Consider the following 26,099-nt stretch of genomic DNA (forward strand, 5'->3'; position numbering starts at 1 on the left):
AATCTGGGGGGAAGCCCTGGATTGTGTGGAAATGAGAAAGTCTATCGAGAACACAGTCACTCTTTACTCCATTCACGGAAACTAACTGATGTCTGTTTAATTCCAGAAGGTCCTGTTTGTGAGCTTCAACTGTCCGGAGTGTAAATACTCTCTCTTTTAGCTCGTGAATGTCAATATCTTGCTGACTAGCTAAACAAAACCGACAAAATTTGTTGACATCAAAACTCTCATGAAACCCAGCTAGTGAGTGGGCCCCCGAGTTGTCTGCAGAGACATACAACACAATACCTCTAACAGTTGTTCCCAATTTCTGAACATTAAATCCTTGCTGGTCAAGTACTTCAAGGTCTTTGGTTCAAGAATGGCTCCATACCCATATTTCTTCACATCATTGCTATGACACAGTCATGCAAGGTAGATGATCTATATCGTATAGATAAATTTGAAATCACTCAATAGACTGCACAGACCTTGTGCTTTTTTATCCTTGAACAGTCCATTTCATTAAAAGAATGCAACATCGCATTTCACAGTTCAGAACGATTCCTCATCGAACCATTAGTGCGTCATAAAACACAGTCATGGTGCCAAGATGGCTAAAGGAGATGTCACCCCCTCCTTTCCCTTCTGTGCCTGTCTAATCTCATACCAGCGATGCCAGGACAGCAGGAAAATATTTCTCTATGTTCTCCAAACTTAAGACCAAATGGCCAAGAACCCCTGTGGTGACCCCAATGCATAAATCCCCAGCCTTATCATGAAAGGAAGGATGCTAAGGCATTCCTTTGTCCCAGGATCACCAAAAACCTTAAATCAAAGACTTTATCTCCCAAATAGACCAATAGACTTAAATTTAACCCACTGGTGGTTTAATACAAACAACGGCCTCAAAATTGCTTCCAATAAGCTAAATTGATTGCCAGTTTTTACCTCACATATATTTTAAGTATGCTAATTACATGCAAGAACCGGAGAATGGGGCATAGGTCCCGCCCAAGACAATATCTGATAGGCTGTCACACTAAGAAGGACGGGTCAGATGGACACGCTTATAACCGAATGACAGGCTTTTTGCCTAGCTTTTAGCCCTGCTTGCAGTGACTTGGGCTCTTGCCTATGGTTTGTGCTGACCTTTCCATGGTCCAGCGTGTACTCTTCAAACCACCAAGAGCTCACTCAAAACTCATCAACTCTTCCGTAAGTCCCTCGCTGAACTTCGTCAAAGAAAGAGTCACTACAGACTTAGAGAAAACTCAAACCACAATCCAGTCTCGCGAACGAAGCGCCACCCGGCAAAGCCAACCAATCACTTACCATTGAGTGCTGTCCCTCAGATCGCGTCATAGACAGACTGCCAGCCAATCAGCGCCAGAGATTCAGTCTCCAGCAACTTCCAGCAAAGCACCCACAGGAGCATCCAAACGCAAGTACCCAATATCTAATTATGGCTGAAACTGGTGCAAATCTTATTAAGAAAATGAACTAAGATTAAAGTGTTAGTAGACTGATTCTCTCAGGTTGCGGGCAAGAAATAGTGTCTTTAGTTTGCATTAGTTTAGTTTGTGTGTATTAGAGTAGTTCAATAAAGCCTTGTTTGATTTTACATACCAGTGTCTTGTCAAGTCAAGTCACCTTTATTTATATAGCGCTTTAAACAAAATACATTGCGTCAAAGCAACTGAACAACATTCATTAGCAAAACAGTGTGTCAATAATGCAAAATGACAGTTAAAGGCAGTTCATCACTGAATTCAGTGATATCATATCTGTTCAGTTTAAATAGTGTCTGTGCATTTATTTGCAATCAAGTCAATGATATCGCTGTACATGAAGTGACCACAACTAAGCAAGCCAGAGGTGACAGCGGCAAGGAACCGAAACTCCATTGGTGACAGAATGGAGAAAAAAACCTTGGGAGAAACCAGGCTCAGTTGGGGGGCCAGTTCCCCTCTGACCAAACGAAACCAGTAGTTCAATTCCAGGCTGCAGCAAAGTCAGATTGTGCAGAAGAATCATCTGTTTCCTGTGGTCTTGTCCTGATGGTCATCTGAGACAAGGTCTTTACAGGGGATCTGTATCTGGGGCTCTAGTTGTCCTGGTCTTCGCTGTCTTTCAGGGATGTATAGGTCCTTTCTAGGTGCTGATCCATCATCTGGTCGGGATACGTACTGGATCCAGGTGACTGCAGTGACCCTCTGATCTGGATACATACAGGATCTGATGGCTACGGTGACCTTGGAATAAGAGAGAAACAGACTAATATTAGCGTTGATGGCATTCTTCTAATAGTGGTATGGGAAGTGTTCCCGGTTTCTGGTTTACTTAATTATGGCAGCCTAAAAGTCCTTTAATGGATTTGGATATTAAAAGCATATTAGTATGTTATGTGTAAGCCAGGTTAAAGAGATGGGTTTTTAATCTAGATTTAAACTGCAAGAGTGTGTCTGCCTCCCGAACAATGTTAGGTAGATTATTCCAGAGTTTAGGCACCAAATAGGAAAAGGATCTGCCGCCCGCAGTTGATTTTGATGTTCTAGGTATGATCAAATTGCCTGAGTTTTGAGAATGTAGCGGACGTAGAGGATTATAATGTAAAAGGGGCTCATTCAAATACTGAGGTGCTAAACCATTCGGGGCTTTATAAGTAATAAGAAATATTTTAAAATCTATACGATTGGGAGCCAGTGCAGTGTTGACAGGACCGGGCTAATATGGTCATACTTCCTGGTTCTAGTAAGAACTCTTGCTGCTGTTTACTAAGCGTGCAGAACAACCACCCAATAAAGCATTACAATAATCTAAACTTGAGGTCATAAATGCACGGATAAACATTCCTGCATTTGACATTGAGAGCATAGGCCATAATTTAGATATATTTTTGAGATGGAAAAATGCAGTTTTACAAATGCTAGAAACGTGTCTTTGTAAGGAAAGACGGTGATCAAATAGCACACCTAGGTTCCTAACTGATGATGAAGAATTGACAGAGCAGCCATCAAGTCTTAAACAGTGTTCTAGGTTATTACATGCAGAGTTTTTAGGTCCTATAATTAACACCTCTGTTTTTTCAGATTTCAGCAGTAAGAAATTACTCGTCATCCAGTTTTTTATATCGACCATGCATGCCATTCGTTTTTTCAAATTGGTGTGTTTCACCGGGCCGCGAAGAAAAATAGAGCTGAGTATCATTAGCATAACAGTGAAAGCTAACAACATGTTTCCTGATGATATCTCCCAAGGGTAATGTCACGGAGTGACTTTGAGGGTGGAACCAACAGTGAGAGGAGAAGTTCCGCCCAGACCGAAATTTGTAAGCCCTTGTCACTTCCGGAAACCCTGGACACCCCAAATCAAGGGAAATCTTCAGCAGGTGCGTTCAATGACGTGGCGATTGCAGACGGGGCAGTTTGGGAGTATAAAGAGAGCATTGAGGATACAGGAAGGAGTGTCGTTTTGCTTCCCAAGGAACGCCACGAGTGAGACGGAGTGTTTTGGGCGCTGGAATAGGACGAAGCAGATGAGAGCAAGTGTGGAGTCGCTAAGCGAATTGGAGGATTTAAATACGGCTACTGGAACATGTTTGCCAGAGCGAAGTTTTGTGGAAAGAAGCCATACTCACCCGTGTCTGTTATATGAAGGTCCCGCAGGAAAATAGCGCTATTGTGGAACAACGATAACGCTTCCGGGTGTCTGTAAGAAGCTGGGGAGAGAAAGAGAGCGGGAGAAGATCAGTATCACGAAGACTGTGAGTACATTGGATTGCTTATATTGCTGTTTATATCTGGATGAGAAAGAGAGCGGGAGAAGATCAGTATCACGAAGACTGTGAGTACATTGGATTGTTTACATATCATTGTTCATACTTGGATATGGATAACTAATATCTGCTGGAGTGATTAACAGCTTGTTGAGCGGCCCCATCGTGGAGGACGAGACGAGTGGGTGAGCCGAAGTAAAGTGGGGGTGAACGGATGTTATTTGGCTGTGGCTACACCGCAAAGTTTGGAGCACTTACCGTGCCAGCGACTGTAAACTCCTCCAGGACGGAATCCGACCGGGTTTGGAGTACTGACCTTAAAAATCACTGAAGTGTGTGTAGTCTGTCTTTGACGTGTGTACACCTGAAGTCTTGCAGTGCTGTGCCGTGTCCCTGTTGTCTGTACTCGCCCTCCAGGCCGGGAAAAGTTCCTGTTGGAGAGAACGTAGGCTGCCGTGGCGGTGCCCACCTATTCCACCTACGCCCACCTATAACTCCGTTCCTCGTATCCAGCTTGAAGGAGGTGAAGTGTGAATGCAAGACAAGGTATTGTGCGGATATTGTGGGGAAAGCTAAAAACTATTGACTTTGAATACGCCCTGTAAGCCCAGTGTGAAGATACAGTCACTTGTTGAATACATACCTGTCTGTACGGGCTAAAAGCTATTGACCTTGAATACACCCTGTAAGCCCAGTGTGAAGATACAGCCATTTGTTGAATACTTACCCGTCTGCACGAGCTAGAAGCTATTGATCTTGAACACGCCCTGTAAGCCCAGCGTGAAGATACAGTCACTTGCTGAAAACTTACCTGCGCCCTCAGGGGCTTGTGTGTTACCTTGTACTTACCTAGGATGTCTATTGGAATGGAGGAGCTGTCCAGACGCTGGTGAAGTACAACCTAAAGAGCAACGAATATAGGAACAAGGCATTCTTCTCCGTCTTACCCATTACTCATCGTGTGTTTCTGTTGCCTTCAGGAGAAGAGAAGGGCGCCACGGGAAATCAAGCCGCGAAGGAAGGACTTAGGATCAGTCAGGAGATTGGTGGGAGTTCTGTGAAAGGACGTAAGAGCCCTTGCCCCCATCCCCTTGTGATCACTTACCAAAGACCTCCAGATTTTAGATTCCCCTTTCTCCTTCCCTAAATTATCTTTTTAAATAATTTAAATAAAGTTGTTTTAAAATTATCCTTAACTTATCTCGTGTGTCTGGTCATTGGGGTGTTCGTGGGACCTCCTCGAGGTGGAAATTAGGAAGGGGCGTGACTCGCAACACCTGTGGTCCACTCCGACCTGTGACAGTAACATATAAAGTGTGAAGAGGAGTGGCCCTAGTACTGAGCCTTGAGGTACTCCATTCTGCACTTGTGAGCGATATGATACATCTTCATTCAGTGCTACGAACTGATGGCGGTCATATAAGTACGATTTAAACCATGCTAATGCACTTCCATTAATGCCAACAAAGTGTTCTAGTCTATGCAAAAGAATGTTGTCAATTGTGTCAAACGCAGCACTAAGATCCAATAAAACTAATAGAGAAATACGACCACGATTAGATGATGAGAGCAGGTAATTTGTAACCCTAAGGAGAGCAGTCTCAGTACTATGAAACGGTCTAAATCCTGACTGGAAATCCTCACATAAACCATTTTTCTCTAAGAGGGAATATAATTGTGAGGATACCAACTTTTCTAGTATCTTGGACAGAAAAGGGAGATTCGAGATTAGTCTATAATTAACTAGTTCTTTGGTGTCAAGTTTTGGTTTTTTGATGAGAGGCTTAATAACAGCCAGTTTGAAGGTTTTGGGGACATAACCTAATGACAATGAGGAATTAATAATAGTCAGAGGATCTATGACTTTCGGAAGCACCTCTTTTATGAGCTTAGATGGTATAGGATCTAACATGTTGTTGGTTTAGATGATTTAACAAGTTTATACAATTCTTCCTCTCCTATAGTAGAGAATAAGTGGAATTTATATGTTTAATAAATACCTGGGGTTATGTTTGTTTTCTTCTAAAAGAGAAAAAAATAATCGGATCTAGCAGTTTTTAATGCTTTTCTGCAGGATAGGTTACTTTCTAATTTTTTTTTAGGTTACTTACTGCACTCCATTTTTCGGGCTGCTCTCTTTATAGGGTGCGAGTGTGCTCATTATACCATGGTGTCATACTGGTTTCCTTAACCTTCCTTAAGCATAAAGGAGCAACTGTATCTAAAATGCTAGAAAAGAGAGAGTCCATAGTTTCTGTTACATCATTAAGTTGTTCTGAGCTTTTCCAGTCTTTTTTGTGGTAGAAGTGATGGTTCTTCCATACTTGTAACAAGAAGTAGAATTTACAATTTTGGCTATATGAAGTTTGCGCAAAACTAAATAATGATCTGAGATATCATCACTCAGCTGCATAATTTCAACACTATCAACATCAATTCCATGTGACAGTATTAAATCTAGAGTATGGTTTCCAAAATGAGTAGATCCTGAAATGTGTTGTCTAACCCCAATAGAGTTCAGTATGTCTATAAATGCTGATCCCAATGCATCTTTTTCATTATCAATATGGATAATAAAATCACCAACTATTAAAACTTTATCTGTAGCCAGAACTAACTCGGATGTAAAATCACCAAACTCTTTAATAAAGTCGGTATGGTGCCCTGGTCGCCTGTATACAGTAGCCAGTACAAACATATTTATCATTAACATTTGTTTCTCTGGATAATGTTATATGAAGCACCATTACTTCAAACGAGTTATACTTGAAGCCTGCCCTCTGAGAAATCCTGAAAACGTTGTTATAAATTGAAGCAACAAAATTGTGCTGTGTGCTTACAAGTTACTGCCTTAAACTGTAGATTCTGTTACCTTGCTCATAACCAGTAATCATAATTTTATGATATTATTACCGTAGGCCACGGGATAATATTTTGTCCAGTATTGATAAGATACCCTAAGCTCAATTTATCGGTGGAGGAATAGTTGATAAAGGGTTAAATATTATTTCTGAATAATTTGCATTCTAATTCAGTTCTTACCTACTGTAATTCAATCCCCTTTGATTTATATTGATCTTAATTCCCTTATTAATCTTACATACAGTCCTAGGGCAATGCTAAGATCTGCTCTGACGAGAGCAAATTATTGTCTTGGTAATATAGACCATCTCTGTATGTATTGTACTGAGACAAGTGTTCAATTGTTTCAATATGTCCTGTCTCCAAGACTTTATCTAACACATCATTACGAATTTACAGCTCTGTCAGGACTTTCAAAACCGGAATATAAACAAATTTCTGTCTTGAAGATAAATCTAAAACATATCAATCAACTCCATGACTTTAAATTTGTTCTTGTAAAAAGTTTCTCTTTTATACTCAGAGCCAAAAGGCCCGTCTTTTGGCAAGAAACTCAAGGGGGTTTGAGATAATTTGAGATAAGGTAACAGAGCCTATTATACATTGTGATGTTTCTTTAGAAATAAACAATGGACAGATAAAGTCTTTAAACACTTAGATGTAAAGTTATTCGCAAAGTCAAAAGGAATGGCAGTCAATAGAATGCTCACAGCGGGTGAGTGCCAGGTAGCATTAAAATGGAGCCATAGGAGGTACGAGTTGTGGAGAGAGGCAATTTTAAATGTATTTACATGGACGGCTGAACTGAACGGAATATTGTGAGTTTTTAAAGAGTTTCCGTGCTTTTTTCAAGTTGAAGTTGTTGTAACTCTTCATACTTTACTTTCCCCCTTGCAAGAAACCCACGTCTGATCTCCAAATGGTGGTCTGCGTGACCGTTCACCCCCACTTCTGCTCGTTGCCATGGATACAGAGTGTAACGGGCGGCACACGTATCACTACACATGAAAACAATCACTAAGTGTTTAATCCCGCATCTAACTCAACATAAAAAATATAGTCCATACACTATGCTGGTGGTCAGTGTTTTTTTGCACTCCTCTTCCCCATGGACCATGAGTTGCTCTGTTATCTCACTTTCTGTTAATGCTGTGCCAGGTTGATTGAGTGCGAGCAAAGCTTCTTGTACGAGTCGCGACGCCACGTAAATTGGCAGGTTGACCCGGGTATATTGTTCCCACTGTTCACATATTTTTCCATAATAATGAAGACAGGTCTCACACCGTTTCACTTGTGTAAGAGTATATTACAACAATCGTCCCTCTGACTAAAAGCCCAAATAATTTTTAACAGTGCACCCGCAGGCGTATGAGACATTTTTTTATTTTTTTTTTATGGATGGGCTCTTTTTATTTAAAATCTTTTGGACTGAAGCAATACAATGACTGCAATGATAGAGCTTGAAAGATCAAAGACGAATCTGACTGCATTCGTCTGAAAGATGAAAGTCATATACACCTAGGAGGCCTTGGGGGTGAATAAAACGCAGCCTAATTTTCATTTTTGGATGAACTAGCACTTTAATATATGCTTTATTGTGATGGTCAGACATTCCACTGAATCAGTAACTTTGCAAGTACATGTCAACTTAATCTAACCCTACCAGTCTACTAATACTCTACTAATACTGAAATGAGAGTTAGTAGATAAGTAGGTGGAACGTTATTTATAGTCAACAGAATGTGTTAAAGGGACCATCAAAATAAAGTTATACCCCAATGAAATATAAGCTATACTAATACCACCACTAAACAACAAAAATTTTATAACAGCGAAACCATATTGTTTAAATGCTTTAAATTAAAAGGGTCTACCCATTTAAATAAACAAAATGGTAGCGCTCGGACAGGTAGAATCTAAACCATCTTAGAGCCTGCCCTTGAATACCTGTATAGTTGTGTAATCTATCTATGAGTATGTCATGATTTCTGGTGTCGAACGCAGCACTAAGATCAAGTAAAACTAGCAATGAGACTCAGCCTTGATCAGACGCAAGGAGCAAGTCATTTGTAATTTTAACAAGTACAGTTTCTGTGCTATGGTGGGGTCTGAAACCTGAAATTCTCCATAAAGATCATTTTTTGCAGGAAGGAGCCCAATTGAGCAGACACAACTTTTTCAAAAAATTTTTACATAAATGGAAGATTTGAAATAGGCCTATAATTTGCCAGTACACTAGGATCTAGTTTTGGTTTCTTAATAAGAGGCTTGATAACCACCAGCTTAAATGGTTTTGGCACGTGACCTAAAGATAACGACGAGTTAATAATATTGAGAAATGGTTCTTCGGCTACAGCTAACAACTCTTTCAGTAATTTAGTGGGTACAGGATCTAATAAACATGTTGTTGGCTTAGATACAGTGATAAGTTTATTTAGCTCTTCCTGTCCTATGGTTGTAAAGCACTGCAGTTTATCTTTGGGTGTGATGGATGAAACTGAAGTGTTAGACGCTGTAGAATCTACATTCGCTATTGTATTTCTAATGTTATCTATTTTTTCAGTGAAGAAATTCATAAAGTCATTACTATTAAATGTTGATGGAATATTTGAATCAGGTGGCGGCTGGTTATTTGTTAATTTAGCCACTGTGCTAAATAAAAAAAAACACTGTTTAGCCACTGTGCTAAATAAAACCTTGGATTGTTTTGGTTATTTGGTCATGCAGTTCCTACAGCAGATCAATAAACAGAAAGGCTTTCTAATAGCAGTGGTTATAGAAGGAATGGTAATTATAATAGAAAGACTAATGAACTCTCATGAATTAAAGACTAAAACTGATAAGCATCTCTATTAGAACATTTATTCCAAATTTGGACATTAATTTGAAGCATCAAGCATATCATATGTTAGTCATTGTACATACGTAACATAACATAGTCAGTGTCCTTTTTGTTTTATTATATATGCCTGTGTGTGTGTGTGTGTGTGTGTGTGTGTGTGTGTGTGTGTGTGTGTGTGTGTTTGTGTGATGTCAACCCCCTTCTACAGCCCGCAGTCCATGGTTGCGAGTTGGGATTGAGGGCCTGTTGCCACGGTGATAAACCAGGCAGTAATATCTCTAAGCGCCACAGGGATTATTGTGCAGACAGATGGGTGAGAGAGAGCATCACTTCTTAAAAGATGAGCAGAGACCACGGAAGACTCACGCCGTCATAACTGTTAGCATCACCACCTGCAGCCGCATGCATCATCTGATCTCCCACAGTGAAAGTAAATGTCACTTTAATCACCTATGGTTGATATAATTAAGGACCATAATTATGCATTTGAAACACAGAGAAACCACTAGGAAATTCAGATTATAATTTCAAAAGCCAACATAAGCACTGATGTGCTATTTAAAGGAAGACCTCTTCATATGTTAATAGCATCGCACATCTATCAATAAACTGTGCGCGTGGAGAAGTGAAATTATTATAAATTCAGTAATGACATGTACATGCACTCTGCCTTCAGATACTAATGACCTATATTTGATAAACCCGTGAGCAAGAGAAATGGCTTCATTTGGCAGAACAGTTCTTTTGCTGGGGTCGAGGTGGCAGGCTCTGCCTGACTGCTCATATTTTCAGAACTAATAGATGAATAGGTAATAGATGAAGAGGAAAGGGGTTTGCATTCTCACTAAGAGTGAAGAGAAGAGAGAGACCGAAAAATAAAAAATAAGAAAGAGAGCATGAAATGTGAAGTGTGTTTATATTTTTTAAAATGTTTTCTCCTACATGCAGAGTCTGTAAAGCCTGACATAAAAAATAATAGTTTGTGTAATTTTATTCAGAGGCACGAACTGAGGGAAAATATGCCATTTGGTGCAGTTGATAATAATTCTATGGCCGAAATGTAACATGAAATTCCGATATCTTGTAATGTAAATCAATGAGATCTTTATAATAGCAGACTAGTTGCATCAAATGCATACAAGTATTGTCATTATCACATATTATGTTAAAAGCTCTCAAAGTAGTTTTTATTGTGGGGTTGCACATACAGTATAACGCAACACTATACAATGATGATTGAGAGACGTACAAATTAGTGTTCTTCAACGACCTGATGTATCATATTTGATACTCACATTTTAACAAAATTTTTCTAAATAGCATGGATAATCAAGTGTTCATCTTGAAACATTACTATGACTTGATTGCAAATGATTGCACAGATCCTATTTAAACTGAACTGAGATGATGACATCACAGAATTAAATGATGAACTGCCTTTTACTGTCATTTTGCATTGTTGACATTACATTGCATTGCATTGTTTTCCTAATGAATGTTGTTCAGTTGCTTTGACAGAATCCTTTTTGTTTAAAGTGCTATATAAATAAAGGTGACTTGACTTGACTAAAATATCAAATGTATTCTTATGTTTACTTCAATACAAAAGATTTCACAGACCAAATGTACATGTACACCACACTTGAAGGATGCCATTTTTACAATCACTCTAAAAGGCCTTTTACTTTAAAGTATAAACTTTTTAGGAGGTGAATGTAACAGAGGCCTACTGGTATGAGCTTCTTGACCTCATAGGCTATAATGGTCTATATTGTCCTATATCTTATTCATAATTATATGAATCTGTGCCATCCATATTTCACTATATTGACTATTTGCTGTCACACATTTATGAGCATGTTTCATGGTTAAGCATAAACTCAAATTCTGAGTTGACAGAGAATACATATTATGTATGTTATATATACCTGTTCTGTTTATGACTGTCCATTGGTTCGAGAGATTTAGAAAGGCAGATGCTAAGAGAGAAGTGGATTTAGACCAAAAGAGCTGCACGTTGAAAGAGACTGAAACAACATAGCTTCAGCTGCAAAATTGAATTTTTTTTTTTTTTTTTTTTGGCTCTATTCCAAAACCAGTGAGCTGCCTCACTGCCTGCTGCCACAGACAGCTGTCTATCATAACTAAAATATAATTTCCTAAGTGACCGATTTGGAATTCTTTGTAGGCAGCAACTGTATGTCATATAAATTGAGTTTACTTTTTTTTTAAATCTTTTTTCTGTACATTTCGTCTGCTTTGTCTGCAATTTTGGATCATTTTTGTATAGTAATCATCTATCATCTGATATTGCTTTCTCTACAAAGGAAACATTTGATGCTGCATCAAAATGTAGCCATAACAATGTTCCTTTTAACTTTTTGACATTTTAGAACATGATTCGCGTTTATACATATCTGCGAAAAACTGTCAAAAATGCTGTATAACATATGCCAGGCCAATAGTTGGTGCTGTTACCTTGTTACTAAACAGTACCTGTAGGGAAGTGACGATTATATGTTGTATGATGCGACTCTGCTGTTGGTTGTAATATTCCACACTTTGCTGACTTTTTTCTTGAGTAGCAACAACAGAACCATGTGTATGTTCGTTCACGTTTACCTTTAAAATCGACATGTACTGTGCTTGTCTACATACTACACACACGCATGATGTCCGTGTTTTCAAAGATTACTGTTTTGGGTGTTTACACTGAAACAACAATGGTGGCGTATTCAACAACTTGCACTTTTAAAGAGATATATATTGGCTTTGAAACTCGTTTTCAAAAATATGTATTTTCAGTCCCCCAAATGCCGTTGACATTTAAAAGAAAAGGCAAAACACATAAAAAGTTTCCGGTTTTTGACTGAAAACGTTGTCGTGTACTAGGTTACTAAGTAGCCATTTACATGTCAATCAAAAGCAGTGTAGCATGTCACTCGTGCCTCACACACATGCACACTTCCCCCAGTCTGGCAGCTTGGCAGCAACACTATCACATGACACTGCGCTGTGGCCATGTTTGGCCTGCAACTCTGCCCACACAAGCAAAGCAGAACCACAGTGTGCAGTGGGCATGCCAAGACCCGGGTCACTCAACATCACCATCACCAAAGCCCTGAGCCATCAATATAGTCCCAGAGACACCCAATAGCAGAGAGTGCACACAGGCTCTCCTGACAACAGAATCCCTCCCAGTCTAACACGCACACACACACACACGGTTATGTAATCCTGCCTTTTACAAAAAAAAAACAATAATAAAATCCTGTCATTATAAAATAGTATAAAAGAAGTCTTTATGTAAGAGAATATTTGTGTCCTTGACTGTATTGAACTCACAAACATATGTTGACAATCATTTGTAATCCTTTCCCATTGAAGTCATTCTCTCAGCAGGATTAACAACATTTGAGAACAGTGTGAACCTAGCCTAGGAGCTTTTCTGTTCACCTCTCACATCATTCATACGTACATGAAAATCTAACCAATGAGCAATGACAGCATTAGAAGCTAAAGTGAACAATACTTTTTTTTCTTTTTTTGGGGGGTTTAAATAATTATTTAAAAGAGCACAATTGTATAAATTCAAAAACACTTCTATAGTATTTATCTAAGCATTTGGACTGGTCATTTCTACCAAAAGCATTATAAAATGCAGAAACAAAATCTCATAGTCAGCCAGAATACCACCTAGAAACTACCTAGAACATCCTAGCAACACTGTAGCAACCACCCTAGAAACCGCATACCATTGTAGCAGTGAGACCTTCACAGAGAAAAAACTCTGCTCACATTTTCTAAAAAAAAAAAAAAAAAACTATATAAATCTAGTTTTATTGTAACTTAATGTTGTCAACCAATATGTGCTCTTTACACAGAAAAATTTGGACAAAATCATGTCATATAGCATTACCTATATTGGACAGAGAGAGTAATTACATAGTCAAATAAACATGAATTTTGTGTGGCTACAACATTCATCTATAAAGCCAAACTATGTTATCTATGTATAGAATTATTGTTTAACTATTGTAGTGACAAGATCAACATTTGCATTTAGAGAAAGTGCATGAAAACGTTCAGTGTAGACAGACATCAGACTTAAAGTTTGCAGCAATGTATCAGGCCACAAGAGAGACCTTTTTTCATTCACAGTGTTTACAGTAGACTTATCATATGGACACAGGGAAGGTAAGGAGTCCATTTTTAAGAATTTTTTTTTTTATATCCCAGTCTAAGTAAACTATTTATAGGTTGACCTCCCGAAGAGCATAAACACAGTGGCCCTCTGGTTCTTTACAAACATTGTTCTGTTTGTTTGAGCAGTCTGACATGTCAACTTCTGCCACGTGAAAATGTTACTAACGTGACTCTGTCATTCAATGGTGTGATATTAGTTCAGTTGTTTTTATAATAGGACAGCATTTCTAGGAACATTCTACTTTTTTTGACCACCAAATGTATTTACCACAGTGCAATAGACTGTGTGGTAATTAGATAGTTGAATAAGGATATTTGCACAAAAGGAAAATAAATAAAGTTAGCAAATGGAGATTTACAAATTGTGCACATTACAAGGCAGGCAACATAGTTACCAAAAATTGAATGTCTTCATATTTCAAAGTACTGTCAAGGTACTGAACTGCATCATATTAAAATATGAAGCATTTGTGCATATTTATTTATTGGATATTTTGTGCATATTATTATTTGGATAACCCTTGGATGGAAATAGTTTGGGGCAAAAAAATTGTAAACTAGAATAAAAATAAACAAAATGTGTGCAGAAATTAATAATGACCCTGAATAATTAAATGTAGATTTTATATAAATACTGCATTGTTGAATGTATTTCAAGCCAAAAGCATTTATTTTAAATAAACATTTAATTAAAAAGAAGGTATTATGCATACATGTACTGCAGACAATAGTAACTGTTTTTTTCTGACAGCAAATAAATTTACATTTGATTAAATAAAATCAAATTAAATAACACGGTAAGCAAAGGCTAGCCTTTCTGGCACACTATGGTAAGAAAATAGGCTGGCAGAGGAAGTGTTATGCTCTGAGTCATGTTCTGATAGGAAAACTTGGGTCCTGGATTTCATGGGGATGTTACTTTGACATGTTCCACCTACCTAAAGATTGTTGCAGGCCACATCCATCTTTCATTGACATGGCATTCCCTGATAGCAGTGGCCTACATTCAGCAGGACAATGCACCCTGCCCCACTACAAATAAATAAATAAATAAATAATAATAATTAACAATTGCTTAGGAATGGTACAATGTGTTGCCTTAGCCTAAACATTCCCCATATATCAATCTGATGGGATTTATTTATGGGATGCAATGGACAAAAAAATCTGATCAATGGAGGTCTCATCTCACCTCATGTTAACATCACTTCATGTCTCCTGAGATGTTTTATTGTATCCTTTGCTGCTTTTTTATCATACAGCCCTGTGTATTAAATTCCGGGATAACTGAGCTAAATAATAAAAATGTTAAGTTGAGTTTGGTGGTCAGTTTATGTTTAAATGTAGGTTTTTGACCAACTTTTTACACGTTTGATTAAATTTCTAGCATGAAATTAGTATTATACATGGGCGTCAGAATGTATGTGTGTGGGACAAGACACACCCACTTTTTATGAGCAATAATATTGGACTCACTCACTTTTGTCAGTGAATATGTTAGTTCACTTTTCCATTCCATCAAATCCATTCCACTTGGCTCATTTAGAGTCCATATAAATTAAACTAATTGTTTTCAGTATTTGCTTCTGTTGCCTTCCCACGACACAGCAAGATTCTGCTGATGAAAATGAAGCTTTTTGTAAACAGAGTTTTCTGCATGTAAACTTATCATGTCTGTTCTGTCTGTATCATCAGAGTGAGCTTTTATCAGGTTTATGTATGCGCAGCAAGGTGAATTTAGCATTTTCCGACATTTCAGTGTGGATGAGAAACTTCTTGAAAATGCTAGTGTGGACAGAGAGATTTTGAAATGAAGACGTTGCTTTCAAATGTATCCGTACTGATGTACAGTAGACGTCACGTCACCTAAACTTTCAGACATGGCCAGTCAGTTGAGTTAATTTAGCTCTCTTCTAGCGAGCTGATTATCTGAATCATGTTAGTCAGTCAAGTGAGATATACAAAATTTGCAGAGCTGTGGGATGGCTCCTAGTCCTAAAGACACCAAATTATACAGTAGGAATGAAACTCATACCCTGTGTCTGAAATCGCCCCCATACCTTTAAATAGGGCACTATTTGAGGGGACAGAAATTTTTAGTGGTGTCAGAAAACTTAGTGGACATTACTGAGTGCACTCATTCAATCCCACGATACACAGCAATATCAAGTGTACAACTGATGTTTGCTCAACGGCTAGAGAATACCCATAAAGCACTGTGAGAGTTGCATACAGAGTGAATTGCCGCATCTTGCCAGATGACGACACTCACAGCTGGATCATCCATCCATCCATTCATTTTACAAATCGCTTGGCATACAGTGTAATACAATACAGATATAAATTCATTGCAAATTGATTATTAAATTGTTTAATTAAGTTTTATGCACTCAAAAAAATGATTCGAGGCCTTCTTAGGTATGACACATTTAAATTGTGTTCACTTTATTTAAATATAACTAATTGGGAATAATACATATATATATATTTAATAAGTCTAACGTAAAATGTATAAATAGTGTTATCTATGAGATTTATTTTAATTTGCTTAACTCAAATTAATTTGGCTTCGGAGCGCGCCATTTGCGCATGTGCAAGACAAGCTCAGAGAAGAACATGCACAGAGAGCGTGTGTGTCCGCCATTTTCTCGTCTGCCGTCGAAAGGACTGCTATGTCCTATTCGTTATTGGTAAGTATTATCTTGTTTGAGTATTTGCAATAAAGACTTTACCTAACTGTAATAGAATGTTTAACTTATATCATCATTTTGAGTGAAATATGCAACAGCAGTAAAAGTTGTGCGAGGTGAATTGTTCCAAGTGTCACTTCGACAGCTTAACATACTCCCGCAACTTGCAAATCCTGTGTTAGACCAGTCTAAGGATTCAGAATGTGCCTGTAACTGTGCAAAATTGGTTCTTAACTAATTGGCTTGATATCTGGATCGATATATCCGTCATAAAATGAATTGGAGGCTTGTGATCGCCGCGATTGTTTCGGCGCGAGTCTATTTTTTGCTGCGTCACTAACGGTAAATTGGCCACAGTGCATTGTTCTTAATCAAATTTGACCTGCCTAGCATGAAAAATAAGACATTTCACCATAAAATCAGTGCCCATTGTAAATCAGAGCAAATGACAGACAGGGGTAAGCCTACATCAGAACTAGGAGTGGAACGGTACATGTAACGTTATTCATATTGAACCGAAACGATATGGGTGTAACTGTTCGGTGCGTGAACATACAGGGAGAATACACGGCATTAAATTTATAAAACCCGCGTGAAAATTAATGTAATTAGGAAATACTGTTAGATATGCGGGTTCTAAGGCACACCTAATCTGTAAGCCCCTTCTTAGTTCTGAAGCTTCATATAATGAATCTGCGATTGTCAAGATTGCAATGCTGGAATATGTTGTGTGTGTGTGTGAGAGAGAGTTATTGTTCAGGTTTCTGCATTTGGCTTATTTCAGTCTTTATTTTCCCCCTGCATCCTGACAGGCCTGATGATCAACCTGACTGAAGATACAGACTCTTTCTTCAAGGAGTATGTGGTAAGGGATTTTTTTTTATTTTTTTATCACAATTCTGTTAATACTTTTATGTTTTATAATATATGATTGATTATTACTAAATGCTATATTTTCATTTCATAATAAAACAATGTTTTAGTGGAATAATAAGATTTTGTTTCATTATGTTCACTGCTGTCTGTGTGCACTGTGGATGGGTTAAAAGCAGAGCACAAATTCCAAGTATGGGTTACCATACTTGTCTGTATGTCACATCACTTTCGTCACTATTGAAAAGCTTATTATTGATATTCTATGAATTTTGTGTTTGCCAAATCAAACAGTCCAAGAAGTTAAGGAAAATGTTGAGTTTCAGACTGAAAAGTAGCAATGCAATTTGCTGATTACTTTTAAAATATAAAGGGTCAAATTTAATTAACCAAAGTGTTTTGTGTTTTGTCCAGGCCACTGAGGAGATTGTACAGAAGACATCAGAGTTGTGATTGAGGGCATTAAGGTTTTGAGCAACCTAGACTGCGTGATCCTGGCATTCATCAATCAGTCTCATTTATGCTCTTGATCTTAGTTCTCCTGAAAACCTAAAGTACACCTTCGAGTTTATCCAGAAAACCTAATGAACTTTGATGGACTTGAATGCAAAGATCCTGCAACTCAAAGTCAAGCTGTTTGCATGAGATGTGCAATAATGTGAATTATTTGAAAATACATGCAGGTGCTCACACACACAGAAGTACATTTCCTTTTTATAAATTCTTACATGCTTTTTTTTTTTACACACTTTTTGTGTATTTCTTGTTAGTCATTTATGTCTTTTTAGGGATAGTTCACCCAAAAATGAAAATTGTCATCATTTACAGATCCTGAGGTTGTTCCAAACCTGTATAAATGTCTTTATTCTGTTAAACACAAATGAAGATGTGTTAAAGTATATGGGAAACTGAACTGTTCTGGGCCACCATTGATTTCCATAATTGTTGTTTTTTTCTTCCTACTATGGAAGTCAGTGGTGGCTCAGAACTGTTCAGTTTCCCATATACTTTAACACATCTTCCTTTGTGTTCAACAGAATAAAGACATTTGTACATGTTTGGAACAACCTGAGGATGAATAAATGACAATTTTCATTTTAAGTTCACCCAGATATTAAAATTATGTCATTAATATCTCACCCTCATGTTTTTCCAAACCCGTGAGACCTCCGTTTATCTTCAGGACACAGTTTAAGATATTTTGGATTTAGTCCGAGAGCTCTCAGTCCCTCCAATGGAGCTGTGTGTACGGTATACTGTCCATGTCCAGAAAGGTAAGAAAAACATCATCAAAGTAGTCCATGTGACATCAGAGGGTCAGTTAGAATTTTTTGAAGCATCGGAAATACATTTTGGTCCAAAAATAGCAAAAAGTACGACTTTATTCAGCATTGTCTTCTCTTCCGGGTCTGTTGTGAGCGGGTCGTACGATGCTTCAACATTCTAACTGACCCTCTGATGTCACATGGACTACTTTGATGATGTTTTTCTTACCTTTCTGGACATGGACAGTAGACCGCACACACCGCTTCAGTGGAGGGACTGAGAGCTCTCGGACTAAATCCAAAATATCTTAAACTGTGTTTCCAAGATGAACGGAGGTTTCACGGGTTTGGAATGACATGAGGGTGTTTTTGACTTTAGAATTCCATAAACTGTTCATGTGCTACAAAGGCTGGGAAAAAAAAGGCTTTAAAATGTGTACTTGCATTTTTTGTAAGTACTTTTCACATTAACACATCTAAATAAAAATCTCAATCAAGATTTGTCTCTTGTCTTTATGGGGTTCAAAAGAAGGATTTCCTAATTGATTTTCAATGAAATGTTTTAAGTTTAAGAAGCATAAAACTAATTTTATAAGTGTATCCATTTCATCTTAACTATTTGGTCGAAATTGAGTTGGACCAACTCACTTAAATTGGTCAAAATTTAGTTAGACCAACTTGATTACATTTCATTACATGAATTATTTTTTTATGAGTTGAGTCTACACATATTTATTGGATGGAAATCCTGCCCTCAATTAAATTGAGTTTGTCCAATGAGTAATTTTTTTGAGTGTGTATAATTAAGAGTATTTGACAAAAGTAGCGAAAAGTAGCACAACAAGGTAAATTATAACAATAATAACAATAAAGGTGGCTAAATACTAAATATTAATCAAAAGCCTCAGAACCTTCCTGGCTATTTTTGTTGTAAATGCAGAAAACTTCTTACGCTCCTTCCAAAGAGGGATGTTGAATATAGCATCACCCCTAATATCAGGTTTGACAATGATGACCCTAGAACAGAGTTGCAAAACTAAATTTTCACTTTGGGCAAAGGCAAGAATGACAAGAAGCAAGAACGATTAGAGAACTAAAGCAAATGGCTGATGAACAAAACACTCTGGAATATGACAAGGAAACAAAATGACACAAAGTCAAATTCTGCACTCAGTTCAGGTCTTGTATTCATGGTATTATCTTCTTTAACAAACAGGCCAACATTGGACAGATAACTACCATACTTCCCTTTCATTACAAACATGCCAATACATTAGGCTATAAAATGTGATCCGACTTCAGTTGTAAACACTGGTTGGGTAATGGATACGCCATATGAGATCGCCCTTGTCATGATCCTGTTATGATTTTGTCTCTTTCTCTGTCTCCCTCTGCTGGTAACTATCTTCTCCTTTTCCCAACATTACTGACAGCTGTTTCCACTTTCCATTAGCCCGTTTCCCTCCACCTGTTTCTAATCCTGACTTATTATCTTGGCTACTTCTACCCTCTCTTTTTCCTGTCTCATTGTCAGATTGTTTGATGTCACCGATGAGTATTGACCATTGGCATCTTCACATTAGTCCTTTCCTTTCCTTTCCTTTCCTTTCCTTTCCTTTCCTTTCCTGTCCTGTCCTGTCCTGTCCTGTCCTGTCCTGTCCTGTCGAGTAGGGGTTTTGTTAGTAGTTCTCTACCACTGCTGGAATTACTCTGTGCTCATCATTTGCACCCACAGAACCTTACCTGCTGAAAGCTGCTTCGGCTTCCCCCGCTCTGTGAGCACCGACCGCCTGCTCCTTCGTGAGTCTCGAGAACCTCCGCCCCGCCAGTCTGCTGGCCACCCCTGCCACAGAGGTCTTCTCAGTTCTCTCCAATATCATTACAGCCCTGTAATGGCGTATTGTGAACAAGCGACCATGCATTATAATTTTTTTCCTTCTTGTTTTCTTGTTATAACGACTTAATTTTCTCATTATCTCGACATAACGAAAGTCGTTTTCTCGTTATAACAACTTAATTTTCTCTAAGAAGTTACAAAACTTATATTCAGGTGGCCTGAATATAACTGATGGGGTGTTGTACACTATCTTGTTACAGTCTTGTTCATTACTGACATTTAATTAATTCATAAATGTTAAATGCTTGAATCAATATGATTATTTTGTGTATTCTTGCTAGATGCACGAGTTTCACCAACGCGTTCTGGGTCATAAAATAACTGCTTATCAAAACCAAGGTTGACGTCACTGTATTCTGTTTGCACCTATATCTTTATTTAAATTATAATTATATATAATTTTACTTCAAATAAAGGGAAAATTAAAAGTGAGTCCAATGTATATTGTTTAAAGCGCTATATAAATAAAGGTGACTTGACTTGACTCATAGGCAAAAATAGGTAAGTGTATGTGTGCTCAGTCTTGTTGATATATTTTGTCATTGCTGAAGTAAAATCAAGTCACCTTTCTTTATATAGCGCTTTAAACAAAATACATTGTGTCAAAGCAACTGAAGAACATTCATTAGGAAAACAGTGTGTCAATAATGCAAAATGACAGTTAAAGGCAGTTCATCATTGAATTCAGTGATGTCATATCTGTTCAGTTTAAATAGTGTCTGTGCATTCATTTGCAATCAAGTCAACGATATCACTGTAAATGAAGTGAACACTAAGCAAGCCAAAGGCGACAGCAGCATGGAACCAAAACTCCATCGGTGACAGAATGGAGAAAAAAACCTTGGGAGAAACCAGGCTCAGTTGGGGGGCCAGTTCTCCTCTGACCAGACGAAACCAGGAGTTCAATTCCAGGCTGCAGCAAAGTCATATTGTGCAGAAGAGTCATCTGTTTTTTGTGGTCTTGTCCCGGTGGAAGTCTGAGACAAGGTCTTTACAGGGGATCTGTGTCTGGGGCTCTAGTTGTCCTTGTCTCCGCTGTCTTTTTAGGGATGTAGAGGTCCTTTGGAGGTGCTAATCCACCATCTGGTCTGGATACTTACTGGATCCGGGTGACTGCAGTGACCCTCTGATCTGGATACAGACGGGATCTGGTGGCTACAGTGACCTCGGAATGAGAGAAAAACAGACTAATATTAGCATAGATGCCATTCTTCTAATGATGTAGCAAGTACATCGGGTGTTATGGGAAGTGTTCCCGGTTCCGTTTTACCTAATTAATTCAGCCTAAAAATCCTTTAACAGATTTGGATATTAGAAGCATATTAGTGTGTTATGAGTAAGCCATGTTAAAGATATGGGTCTTTAATCTAGATTTAAACTGCAAGAGTGTGTCTGCATCCCAAACAATGTTAGGTATGTTATTCCAGAGTTTAGGCGCCAAATAGCAAAAGGATCTGCCGCCCGCAGTTGATTTTGATATTCTAGGTATTATCAAATTGCCTGAGTTTTGAGAACGCAGCAGACATGAAGGATTATAATGTAACAAGAGCTCATTCAAATACTGAGGTGCTAATCCATTCAGGGCTTTATAAGTAATTAGCAATATTTTAAAATCTATATGATGTTTGATAGGGAGCCAGTGCAGTGTTGACAGGACCGGGCTCTAATATGGTCATACTTCCTGGTTATAGTAAGAACTCTTGCTGCTGCATTTTGGACTAGCTGTAGTTTGTTTACAAAGTGTGCAGAACAACCACCCAATAAAGCATTACAATAATTTAACCTTGAGGTCATAAATGCATGGATTAACATTTCTGCATTTGACATTGAGAGCATAGGCTGTAATTTAGATATATTTTTGAGATTGAAAAATGCAGTTTTACAAATGCTAGAAATGTGGCTTTCTAAGGAAAGATTGCTATCAAATAGCAAACCTAGGTTCTGTCACGGTTGGGTTTGGGAAAACACAAAGAGAGGGTAGATCCAAATGCAGGTAAGGGTTTTTATTTAAACAGAGGGGTAACTACAAAAATAAACAGTCATGAGAGACAAACGTAACCAAAAGAGGGAACCGGATGAAACGGGGAACTCGGAAGAATGAGAAGGTAGAGGAAGTCTCGGGGGAACGAGAGCATGAGACACATAGGGTAAGGACTCCATGAAGACAACAGAGAAAGACAGCTCTATATAGGGAAACAAATGACAGAGTATTGTCAACACCTGTGCGATTCTAATTGGAGTGCAATTACTGTGAAGACACAACCAGACTAGCGGAATTAAAGTGCCTATGGTGAAGTGCCTAAGGGGAAGTGAGCTCATTAGGGAACACCCAGGAAAACAAAGACTGGCAGCGTGACATTACCCCCTCCCTACGGAGCAGCTACCAGATGCTCCACCTAAACCCAGGAAAACCCCAACAGAAAAAGAGGCAGGAGGGAGGTGGAACGGCGGCGGACCAGGGGGAGGGACGGAGGGACAGAAAACAGGGACAGGAGCAACCAGGAGGAATGGAAAGGTGCAACACAAAACAAGGAGTCCAGGAGGGAGGCGGACAGGTGGAGGCTCAGGGGGAGGGAAGGAGGGCCAGACTAAACTAAAAGGAACAGACAGAAACAGAACTCAAAAAACACAAAACATAAGTCCATGAAGGGCATGTTGAGGCGTCCACCAGGACGGAGCAGATGACCACCACATCTTTGTGGTCGAGGCCGGAGTCCACCAGGGCGGAGCGGAAGACCACCACGGCCTTGTGGTCAAAGTCAAAGCCCTCCAGGGCGGAGCGGAAGACCACCACGTCTTTGTGGTCGAGGCCGGAGTCCACCAGGGCGGAGCAGAAGACCACCACGTCCTCATGGTCACCGCCGGAGTCCCCCAGAGCGGAGCGGACGACCACCACGTCCTCGTGGTCACCGCCCGAGTCCCCCAGGGTGGAGCGGACGACCACCACGTCCTCGTGGTCACCGCCAGAGTCCCCCAGGGTGGAGTAGAAGACCACCACGGCCTTGTGGTCACCGCCTCGGGAACAGCCTCGGGCACCGCCTCGGGAACTGTATCGGGCACCGCCTCGGGAACTGCATCGGGCACCGCCTCGGGAACTGCATCGGGCACCGCCTCGGGAACTGCATCGGGCACCGCCTCGGGAACAGCCTCGGGCACCGCCTCGGGAACAGCATCGGGCACCGCCTCGGGAACAACATCGAGCACCGCCTCGGGAACTGCATCGAGCACCGCCTCGGGAACAGCATCGGGCACCGCCTCGGGAACAGCATCGGGCACCGCCTCGGGAACAGCATCGGGCACCGCCTCGGGAACAGCATCGGGCACCGCCTCGGGAACAGCATCGGGCACCGCCTCGGGAACAGCATCGAGCACCGCCTCGGGAACTGCATCGAGCACCGCCTCGGGAACTGCATCGGGAACAACATCGAGCACCGCCTCGGGAACTGCATCGAGCACCGCCTCGGGAACTGCATCGGGAACAACATCGAGCACCGCCTCGGGAACAGCATCGAGCACCGCCTCGGGAACTGCATCGGGCACCGCCTCGGGAACAACATCGGGCATCGCCTCGGGAACAACATCGGGCACCGCCTCGGGAACAGCATCGGGCACCGCCTCGGGAACAGCATCGGGCACCGCCTCGGGAACAGCATCGGGCACTGCCTCGGGAACTGCATCGGGCACCGCCTCGGGCATCGCCTCGGGAACTGCATCGAGCACCGCCTCGGGAACAACATCGGGCACCGCCTCGGGAACAGCATCGGGCACCGCCTCGGGAACAGCATCGGGCACCGCCTCGGGAACTGCATCGGGCACCGCCTCGGGAACAACATCGGGCACCGCCTCGGGAACTGCATCGGGCACCGCCTCGGGAACAGCATCGAGCACCGCCTCGGGAACTGCATCGGGCACCGCCTCGGGAACAGCATCGGGCACCGCCTCGGGAACTGCATCGGGCACCGCCTCGGGAACAACATCGAGCACCGCCTCGGGAACAGCATCGGCCACCGCCTCGGGAACTGCATCGGGCACCGCCTCGGGAACTGCATCGGGCACCGCCTCGGGAACAGCATCGGGCACCGCCTCGGGAACTGCATCGGGCACCGCCTCGGGAACTGCATCGGGCACCGCCTCGGGAACTGCATCGGGCACCGCCTCGGGAACAGCATCGGGCACCGCCTCGGGAACAGCATCGGGCACCGCCTCGGGAACAGCATCGGGCACCGCCTCGGGAACAGCATCGGGCACCGCCTCGGGAACTGCCTCGGGCACCGCCTCGGGAACTGCCTCGGGCACCGCCTCGGGAACTGCCTCGGGCACCGCCTCGGGAACAGCATCGGGCACCGCCTCGGGAACAGCATCGGGCACCGCCTCGGCCTCCGGAACAGCAACGGGAACCGCATCGGGAACGGCTTCGGTCACCGCCTCGGCCTCCGGAACAGCAGCGGGCACCGCTTCGGCCTCCAGAACAGCAACGGGAACCGCATCGGGAACGGCCTCGGCCACCGCCTCGGCCTCCGGAACAGCAGCGGGTACCGCCTCGGCCTCCAGAACCGCAGCGGGCACCACATCGGGAACAGCATCGGGCATTGCCTCGGCCTCTCGAACAGCATCGAGCACCTTCTCGGGAACAGCCTCGGCCTCGGAAACAGCATCGGGCACCGCCTCGGGAACTGCATCGGGCACCGCCTCGGAGACTGCATCGGGCACCGCCTCGGCCTCCGGAACATTAGCGGGCACCGCCTCGGGAACAGCATCGGGCACCGCCTCGGGAACTGCATCGGGCACCGCCTCGGGAACTGCATCGGGCACCGCCTCGGGAACAGCCTCGGCCTCCGGAGCAGCAACGGGCACCGCATCGGGAACGACCTCGGCCACCGCCCCGGCCTCCGGAACAGCAACGGGAACCGCATCGGGAACGGCTTCGGTCACCGCCTCGGCCTCCGGAACAGCAGCGGGCACCGCCTCGGCCTCCAGAACAGCAACGGGAACCGCATCGGGAACGGCCTCGGCCACCGCCTCGGCCTCCGGAACAGCAGCGGGTACCGCCTCGGCCTCCAGAACCGCAGCGGGCACCACATCGGGAACAGCATCGGGCATTGCCTCGGCCTCTCGAACAGCATCGAGCACCTTCTCGGGAACAGCCTCGGCCTCGGAAACAGCATCGGGCACCGCCTCGGGAACTGCATCGGGCACCGCCTCGGAGACTGCATCGGGCACCGCCTCGGCCTCCGGAACATTAGCGGGCACCGCATCGGGAACGGCCTCGGCCACCGCCTCGGTCTCCGGAACAGCAGCGGGCACCGCATCGGGAACAGCCTCGGCCACCGCCTCCGGAACAGCAGCGGGCACCGCATCGGGAATGGCCTCATGGACGGCAGCCGCCCGCTCGGGAACGTTCTCCGGGTCCTGAGGAACAGTAGCTGCCTGTCTCCTCCTCCGCCCTCTACGATGGAGAGTCGGTGGCGTTGAGTCGGCCATCTTGTGCTGTGGTGCTGGGCTGGCGGCCATCTTGAGCTGTGGCGCTAGGCTGGCGGCCATCTTGGGCTGTGGGGCTGGGCTGGTGGCCATCTTGGGTTGTGGGGCTGAGCTGGCAGCCTTGTCTGGAAACTCTGGTGTGGTTGTTGCATTCCACTGAGCACGATGGTGCAGGTAATTGGTAAACCCCCAAAAGTCCAGGATCTCTAACCCCTTCATCTCCCATTGA

The 26,099-nt window shown here is 41.9% G+C and overlaps 1 long non-coding RNA gene across 1 annotated transcript; it reads left to right on the forward strand.

The window, feature by feature from the left end:
* The first annotated feature begins 16,326 nt into the window (after positions 1-16,326).
* On the forward strand, positions 16,327-18,064 carry LOC128028559 (uncharacterized). The gene is made up of 3 exons (XR_008187163.1): positions 16,327-16,357; positions 17,170-17,222; positions 17,645-18,064. It is a non-coding gene; the product is annotated as an uncharacterized LOC128028559 (long non-coding RNA).
* Positions 18,065-26,099: the final 8,035 nt, after the last annotated feature.

The sequence above is a fragment of the Carassius gibelio genome, chromosome A15, assembly GCF_023724105.1.
Source record: "Carassius gibelio isolate Cgi1373 ecotype wild population from Czech Republic chromosome A15, carGib1.2-hapl.c, whole genome shotgun sequence".
Taxonomy (NCBI): domain Eukaryota; kingdom Metazoa; phylum Chordata; class Actinopteri; order Cypriniformes; family Cyprinidae; genus Carassius; species Carassius gibelio.